This window comes from Alosa alosa, chromosome 4 (genome assembly GCF_017589495.1).
Source record: "Alosa alosa isolate M-15738 ecotype Scorff River chromosome 4, AALO_Geno_1.1, whole genome shotgun sequence".
Taxonomy (NCBI): domain Eukaryota; kingdom Metazoa; phylum Chordata; class Actinopteri; order Clupeiformes; family Clupeidae; genus Alosa; species Alosa alosa.
In genome coordinates, this window is record NC_063192.1 from 10885112 (window position 1) to 10892611 (window position 7500).

Genomic DNA, 7500 nt, shown 5'->3' on the forward strand with positions numbered 1-7500 from the left:
AGCCTCAGGTGTCCTCAGACTACAGGGCCAAAAACATTCTATGATGCTAACAACTATGTAACTGTGTAACATTGGGTGTAAAACTAGGCAAAATATGTTAAGTCTATTTCTTTCTTTCTTTCTTTCTTTCTTTCTTTCTTTCTTACTGACTTGCTCTCTCTTACTCTGTCTCTCCCACTTGAACATACACACACACACACTCACACACCCACACACACACACGCGCACACACACACACACACGCACGCACACACGCACGCACACACGCACGCACACACGCACGCGCACACGCACGCCACGCACACACACACGCACGCGCACACGCACGCACACACACACACACACACACTCACACTCACACACTCGCTGCACACACACACACACACACACACACACACACACACTCACACACACACACACACACACACACACACACACACACACACACACACGCACACGCACACACACACAAACACCACAACATGTGCAGACCTTCACGCCCAGCGCTGGCCTAAGAAACTGAGTGACCGTATTCATTGAGTACTGACGGAAGGGCAAGGCCTGGCGGGCCAGAAGACTAAGCTGTAATCAGATCATACAGTATGGCAGCCATACCTCCGACTGTATCACAGTGACCCCTGACCCAGCCAGTGCAAACACAAACCCAAACCCACAGCACTGCACTCCGCACTCCTCCACCGGATCACATGAGATCAGCCCAGCCTGTGTACACACAGGTCTGCACACACACACACACTAGATGCATACACCGACACACACATTTAGATACAGTAAGCAATAATATATAGTGTCTTAAGAGCACACACACACACCAAAGCACATCAATGTTCACAATCCCACGTGTTGACAAACTTGTCATCCAAATGGCCACACACATACAAGGCCCCCAAACACACGGAGCAGTCCCACCCCACTCATCTCACAGGCACATCATTAATAATGAATACAATGCATTTTAGCAAAACGACCAGAGCTAATCAGATTAGTGCCTTAGCCTGTGCGTGCTAATGTGGCGCGACTTCAAGAGCCGCGCTTTGGGAAAAAGCGCTAATTCCCGGACCCCGGGCCGCGTAAGCTGATTGGGCCTTGACTCGTCGGCCGGGCAAATCTGCCCTGTCCGTTCGCGTTGCTGTTTCCTGGTTCAGAGGCCCGGTTCAAACGCCGAAGCCCCTGAGTCAGGTGGGGGCACCCTGGGCTCGCGACCCGAGATCTAGGTCCACTTTTTTTTACCATTCCCTCCTCCCCCTCCTTCTTTTTTCTTTCTTTCTTTCCTTCTTTCCCTTCTTTCTTTCTTTCTTTCTTTCTTTCTTTTCTCGTCCCCACGCCACATATCAGCAAGTCCGTTTAATGAGGGTATTTTGCAGTATTATACATCATGAGACTGATTACTTAGAGAGGGGGAGGAGAGGAGGAGAACAGAGTCAGAATTAGAGGTGAAGTGCAGTGAGGGGGTGGGGGGGGTGGGGGTGGGCGGATGAGGATAGAGGATGGTGGAGAGAAAGAAAGAAAAAAAAACATAAAAGAAGGAAAAAACCAGTGAAAAATGCTGTAGGCGGTGGCTGCTGGCAGGTCAGGTGATGGCCTTTGGCCTCCTCAGTTATTCCAAGTGATCTTCTTTACGACTTCATTAGCTCGGAAACAGATCATGTCTTACTTCATTAGGCCTGCGGGGCAGGAGACGTGGATGGAGGAAAGGCGAACGTGGTTCTCACGGCCTGTGTCGCACATGCTATAACACACCCACATAAACACACACACACACACACACACGCACAGAGCGAAGGGGCTCCTTGGAGTGCCGAAATATGTTTTAGTAATTCAAAAATATGCACTAAATCCATGTTGTCTAAGTGTACACACACATTCACGTGTGGACAGACAGACAGACAGACTGACAAACACACACACACACACACACACACTTACATGTTCTCCTCTCTTTTCCTACAGTACATAGGTTCAGCTGTATTGAGTCGGGTTTGCGTAAGCACAAAATCTCTGTTTGCATTTGAAACATCCATTTATTGAACTACAATTAGAAGGTCCATGACATTAGTTTAAATATTGTTAAACAATAAATAAGGTCAGGTATTGGTTTACAGTATCTAAGATAAATAATTAAGTGCACATTCTTTCAACAGTTATTTTTCCAAGAGCACTTCCACAAGGCCTGCTGAAGCCGTCAGACAGATAAGCAAAACAGTTTTTGAGTTTAGCTTGGCCACCAGAGCGAAACATTGCACTCTCTCTATCTTTCTCTTGCCCTCATTCTCTCTCCCCCTTTCTCTCTCTTTCTCTATCCCTCGTTCTTTCTCTTTCTCTAGCCCTCTCATTCCTTTTCTTTCTCTTTTTTGTTTTATGAAAAAAGACTTCACAGCTGGAAGATTAGGGATCACTTTATCATTTTATTTCTCTCTTCTTTCTCTCTCTCAGTCTAGCATTTCCCCAAGCAGTTAAGCTTTCTTCCAACCAAGTTCCAAACTCTAGTACTGTACAGTATGTGTCTTCCTGATCAGGAATATGGGGAACTACGAGGGCGGACTTTTGTAGGAATCAAGCTGTTAGATAATTTTGTATGCATTGACGCAAAATGAAGACAGGAGCCAGTAATCCAAAAGAACAATACAATTGTATTATCTTTGCAAAGACAGAGAAAAACATATAACTTGTAGGTGTTTTAAAACAGTACAATAACTTTTCTTAATTATCATTATATATATAAAGATATATAAAGAGTTTATATTTCTCCAACACAAGCGTAGATACCATAGTGGAGCGAGAGTTCCTGCTGAGTATCTAACCCTATCCATAGCAACCCCATAGTAATCTAACTGTATCCATAGCAACCATACTGTATGCGTGGGAGGATGAAAGATGAATGAAAGAACAAAGGTCACAGATGCATTAGGCACTGTGTGCTTTCTTACAGTGAAAATGATTTCCATATAGCACATCGGATCAGCTGCTAGTTTGAACCTTTGCTCATAGTTCCTCTAACTCCATGTGTGCTATTTACCATCTCCAGTGTAATCAAGTACAAAAGTATGATACGTAAAGATATTTATAGGGTGGAGCGTCCTTTAATTTTATGATGTGGAAGAAGTCAAAGCAACAAGTCTTAACTCTGGCAAATAGCATAACCATTAGCCCATGTTGGAACCTTAAGCACCCATCATAAAATGTCCTTATGGTTGCAGCATGACATCATCTGTGTCTGCAGTAAGTACCAAAACGTAAATAAATCTGCTACAAGCCAATTATTATAAACTCTTCCCAACTGGTGTGAAGGCTCTTCAACCATGTAAAGTGTGTGTGTGGTCTTATGGGGAGTGTGTGTGTGTGTGTGTGTGTGTGTGTGTGTGTGTGTATGTGTGTGTGTGTGTGCGTGTGTGCGCATGTGTGTCTGCTTCCTTCTCAGGTCATTCAAGTTCATCACCAACGTTCTTTTTAAGGGAGGAAACTGAAGACGGAGAATTCTTTGTAAGAGGCCCAAAAAAAGAAACTTCATGTACGGAGGCGGAGCCTGAACCTGTTCTGCAGAATATCCAGAGCCTGGCACATAAACCAGATAACTACACTGGCTGTGACATCCCAGCCAAACACACCACTTTTACCTCAGGACTTAAGGCCAGGATGTGGCTGAACGTGGTGATGCAACCTTTTACCACACAAACAGATAAAGATCTGTCTTATTCCTATTTCAGAAGCAATACCACAGACATGAGTGGTGTGCCTCATGATCATACACACACACACACACACACACAATATAAATAATGCACAGCAATACAGCAATACCACTAAGCACAAACACACACACACACACACAATATAAATAATGCACAGCAATACCACTAAGCACAAAACACACACACACAGACAGACACACACACACAGACACATTCACAGGCATCCCTATGCACACACAAAACCCTCAGTGGAAACACAATCAGTTTGATTAGTTTGAACAGTTTTTTCATTTCTAAATAAGAAATGAAAACGGATAGAAAGAGAAACGGAAACAGAATATCTCCACCAACCTCCTTTGTGCTGCTTTACCTGAAGTGAAGAAGAGGCAAAGAGTTGAGGTTAGAACTAGAACAAGGCACTGAAAGGAGGGTCATGCAGTTAGTACAGAAGACAGAGAAACAGAGAAAGAATGAATGAAAGTAAGAAAGAAAGAAAGAAAGGTTCTGATGAATACCCACACACACACACACTTCCTGACCCCCACCAGTTCAGGTGTAGTGCCCCTTATGACCACAGAGGGGAGTTCTCATTGACAGCCCTGTGCACAGAGCCAAGCTCTGCAGGGGAACCCGCAAGTGAGGAAAACAGAGGTCAGAGGTCACCAAAGGCCAGGAGGAAGTGGACAGCAGAGGCCAGAGCATGCAGAGACAGGAACAGGAAGGATGTGTTCATATCTGTCAAATTGTGTGTGTGTGTGCGTGCATGCGTGCGTCAATGTAAGTATATGTGTGTCTGTACATATGTGTATACACATGCGTGTTTGGTTGCATGTGTAGAACTTGTAGGTGTATAATGTGGGTGTATATATTTGGCTTTGGCTACATGTAAGTTTATGTGAGTGTGTTCCTGTAGAAAGATGCCTGATTGTATTGATGTCTGCGTATGTGTACCTGTCTCTGTGCTGCAGTGCGCGCCTGCTCCTCCTGTGCCCACAGCGCCTCCCTGTGGGTGGAGGTGTTCATGCTATCCTTCAGCTGTCGCTCCAGCTCCCTGATGCGCTCCACAGTCTCCCGCGCACCACCCTGCTGCTAGGAGAGGAGGTGGAGGAGGGAGGAGGAGAGGAGGGGAGGTGGGGGGGTAGGAGGGTGGAATAAGGGACAGGGAGGGGGGGGTGTTTGGTTTGGGCTCTTGATTTTTGATACTCAAGCCATCCAACAGACACATTCCAGTCCCATTCCAGAGTTATCAGGCCCTGAGGGCGTGGAGTGGGAGATGGGGGGTAGGGAACGTGACTCAATGCTCATATTCGACCGCGCCGGTTGCAAAATAACTCACCTCTATTGGCTAGACGGTGGGATATGGTATCACGCTGTGTAGCTTTCAAGTGGTCCCTTTGTTCCAGAGTCGTCGGTATCATGTCATAGCAAACGAAATCCGCGCCGACTTACAAAGCACACTGACATCTGCTCGTGCTGCGACTTGATTATGCCATGAGGCAGCCAAAAAAACGATGAGACGTGTTTAGCAACTCCTTTTCAATCGTTTGAGCGTGCAAGCTCATCAAAGCAGCCATTGGGCCTTCAGTCAAGGCTGCAACAATAAGACTGCAGGGAATTCCAAACAGACAAAAGGGCCGACCCTTGAATCTCAATGAAGAGAGGGAAACGATACTGAGAAACGCATTATATACCATTTCAAATAGTTATGCGTTTGATCATATTTAGAGAAAGAGAAAGAGAGAGCGCGAGAGAGAGAGAGAGAGAGAGAGGCATGCATGGATGTGGAAAAGGCCTATATGGGTGTCCTGGAGGAGGAGAGGCCTGGGGGTAAAGGGATGTCTGAAAAGGAATCAGAGGGTTTTATTTGCATGTGGGGAAGAGACAGAGACTGCAGGGCTTCCAATCTACCTTCTTTAGAGAGGAACATGTGGCAAGGAACATGTGAGTAGGGCAAGGAAGTGCAGCTAGAGCATATCACAAGAGCACATCATGACAGGACTCAATAACTCAATACAGGACTCAATAACACAATACAAATTATGAACATAATCATTGACTTGTGAATTAACCTCAATGATAGCCTGATAATAATCTAATACCCTATCATATTTCTCTCTACTAGAGATCAATGACATCATCACACAACACAGAAAGAAGAGAGAGAGAGAGAGAGAGAGAGAGAGAGAGAGAGTCTCTGCATAGAAGAGATGAATGAAGAGCAGTGGAATCCACCACTGGGAAAAGAAAGAGTATCTATGAATGAATGACAGACAATAACACGAGTATGTCTTCCAGAGAGACAGAGACAAGGAAGAAAAGAGAGGGAAGGGAAATGAACAGAGAGAGAGAGAGAGGAAAGCAAAGTGAATGAAAGAGGGAGGGGGGAGGGAGAGAGAGAGAAAGAGAGAGAGAGAGAGAGGTGACTGTGTTAGGCTCTGAGTTATGGCCAGCCGGTGACACCTACGGAGAGGAGGGAAAAGGATCCTTCCACACGTCGGGTGATGAAGCTGTGAAACCAAACACGGGACAGAGAAAATAAACTCAGCCACCCAGCGTCTCTCCATCGCTCTCTCTCTCTCCTCTCTCGCCGTCTCTCCCTCGCTCTCTCTCTCTCCTGTTCACACGTTCACACTCCCTCACAGGTGGTGGAAAAAAAAGGGAAGCATGGAGGATCTCAAAAAGCACTTCACTTTCAAAGCCCCCCAATCTGTGCTAACTTAATAAAAGCGCCTCACACGGGTTTATCACAGAAGCTTGGGTGGATTCTGTGAGTTTCTCAGACTCGCAGACACACACGTGTGTGCATACACACTCAGAAACCCACACTTATAACACACAAACACAGAGTCAATTAGAAAACAATTTGTCGGTATTTAGAAGAATTTGTTTGAGACCTGCAGAGTTCAGTGTGGGAGCCTAGATGGACTATTATGGAGATGGTATGATAGGAGGAGGTAGGAGAGGAGTCCTGCAGAGATCTCCTGCAGAATATGGCCTTCAGGAGGAGGGGTGAGGTGAGGGGTGTCAGAGACTCATGGTGTATGGAGCTGAAGTGTGTGTGTGTGTGTTGTGTGTGCGTGTGTGTGTGTGTGTGTGTGTGTGTGTATGTGGTAAATGTGGAGAATTATGGTCAAGAAGAAAGAGGTGTTTACAGGTGGTGTTGAGGTGGTTTACAAGTGTAAATATGAAGCCACAGGTACCAACTCCAAACCAAAAACTACCATGAACACATACATACATTCAGACTTACTGTACTAGAGTTTCCGCTTGAGAAAAATGGTGCTGGACATGGAGCTGACCGGACATCTGAGGCTTCAGGCGTTACCGATTTACCATCATTCATCGCGTCTGGCCTCTGAAAAAAGCTTTTAAGGCTAGTCTGCCTGGGCCTGGCCATGTTTGAACCGTCTCACTCATTCGTTCATTGTTTAACAGACGTTTTAAGTGTGCACTTTATTTGAAATGCAGCATATGCATGTTGTTTAATAACTTTCAGTAGAGCTTGTTCCTTTAAAACATAGCCAAAGGATGTATTTTTGCTTTAGTATTGGCATACATTTTAGGCTTATTCTCAAATTCAGATTGTGTTAGGGGGATGGGATTATTAGCCAATTTTAATCGGACAATTTGACCGGAGAGGTGTAATTTTGTCAGACATTTCATATTTTTTCCGGAAACGGAAACCCTGATACATACACACACTTACTATCATATTTTCTCTGTCACACACACGCAAACAAAACACACACACACACACACACACACACACACACACACACACACACACACA

At 45.3% G+C, this 7500-nt stretch overlaps 1 protein-coding gene across 1 annotated transcript in view; it reads right to left on the reverse strand.

Moving 5' to 3' along the window:
• The window catches only part of LOC125292979 (ERC protein 2), a 190683-nt gene that overhangs the window by 58894 nt on the left and 124289 nt on the right, over positions 1-7500 (reverse strand). The gene's annotated exons all lie outside the window — the stretch shown is intronic.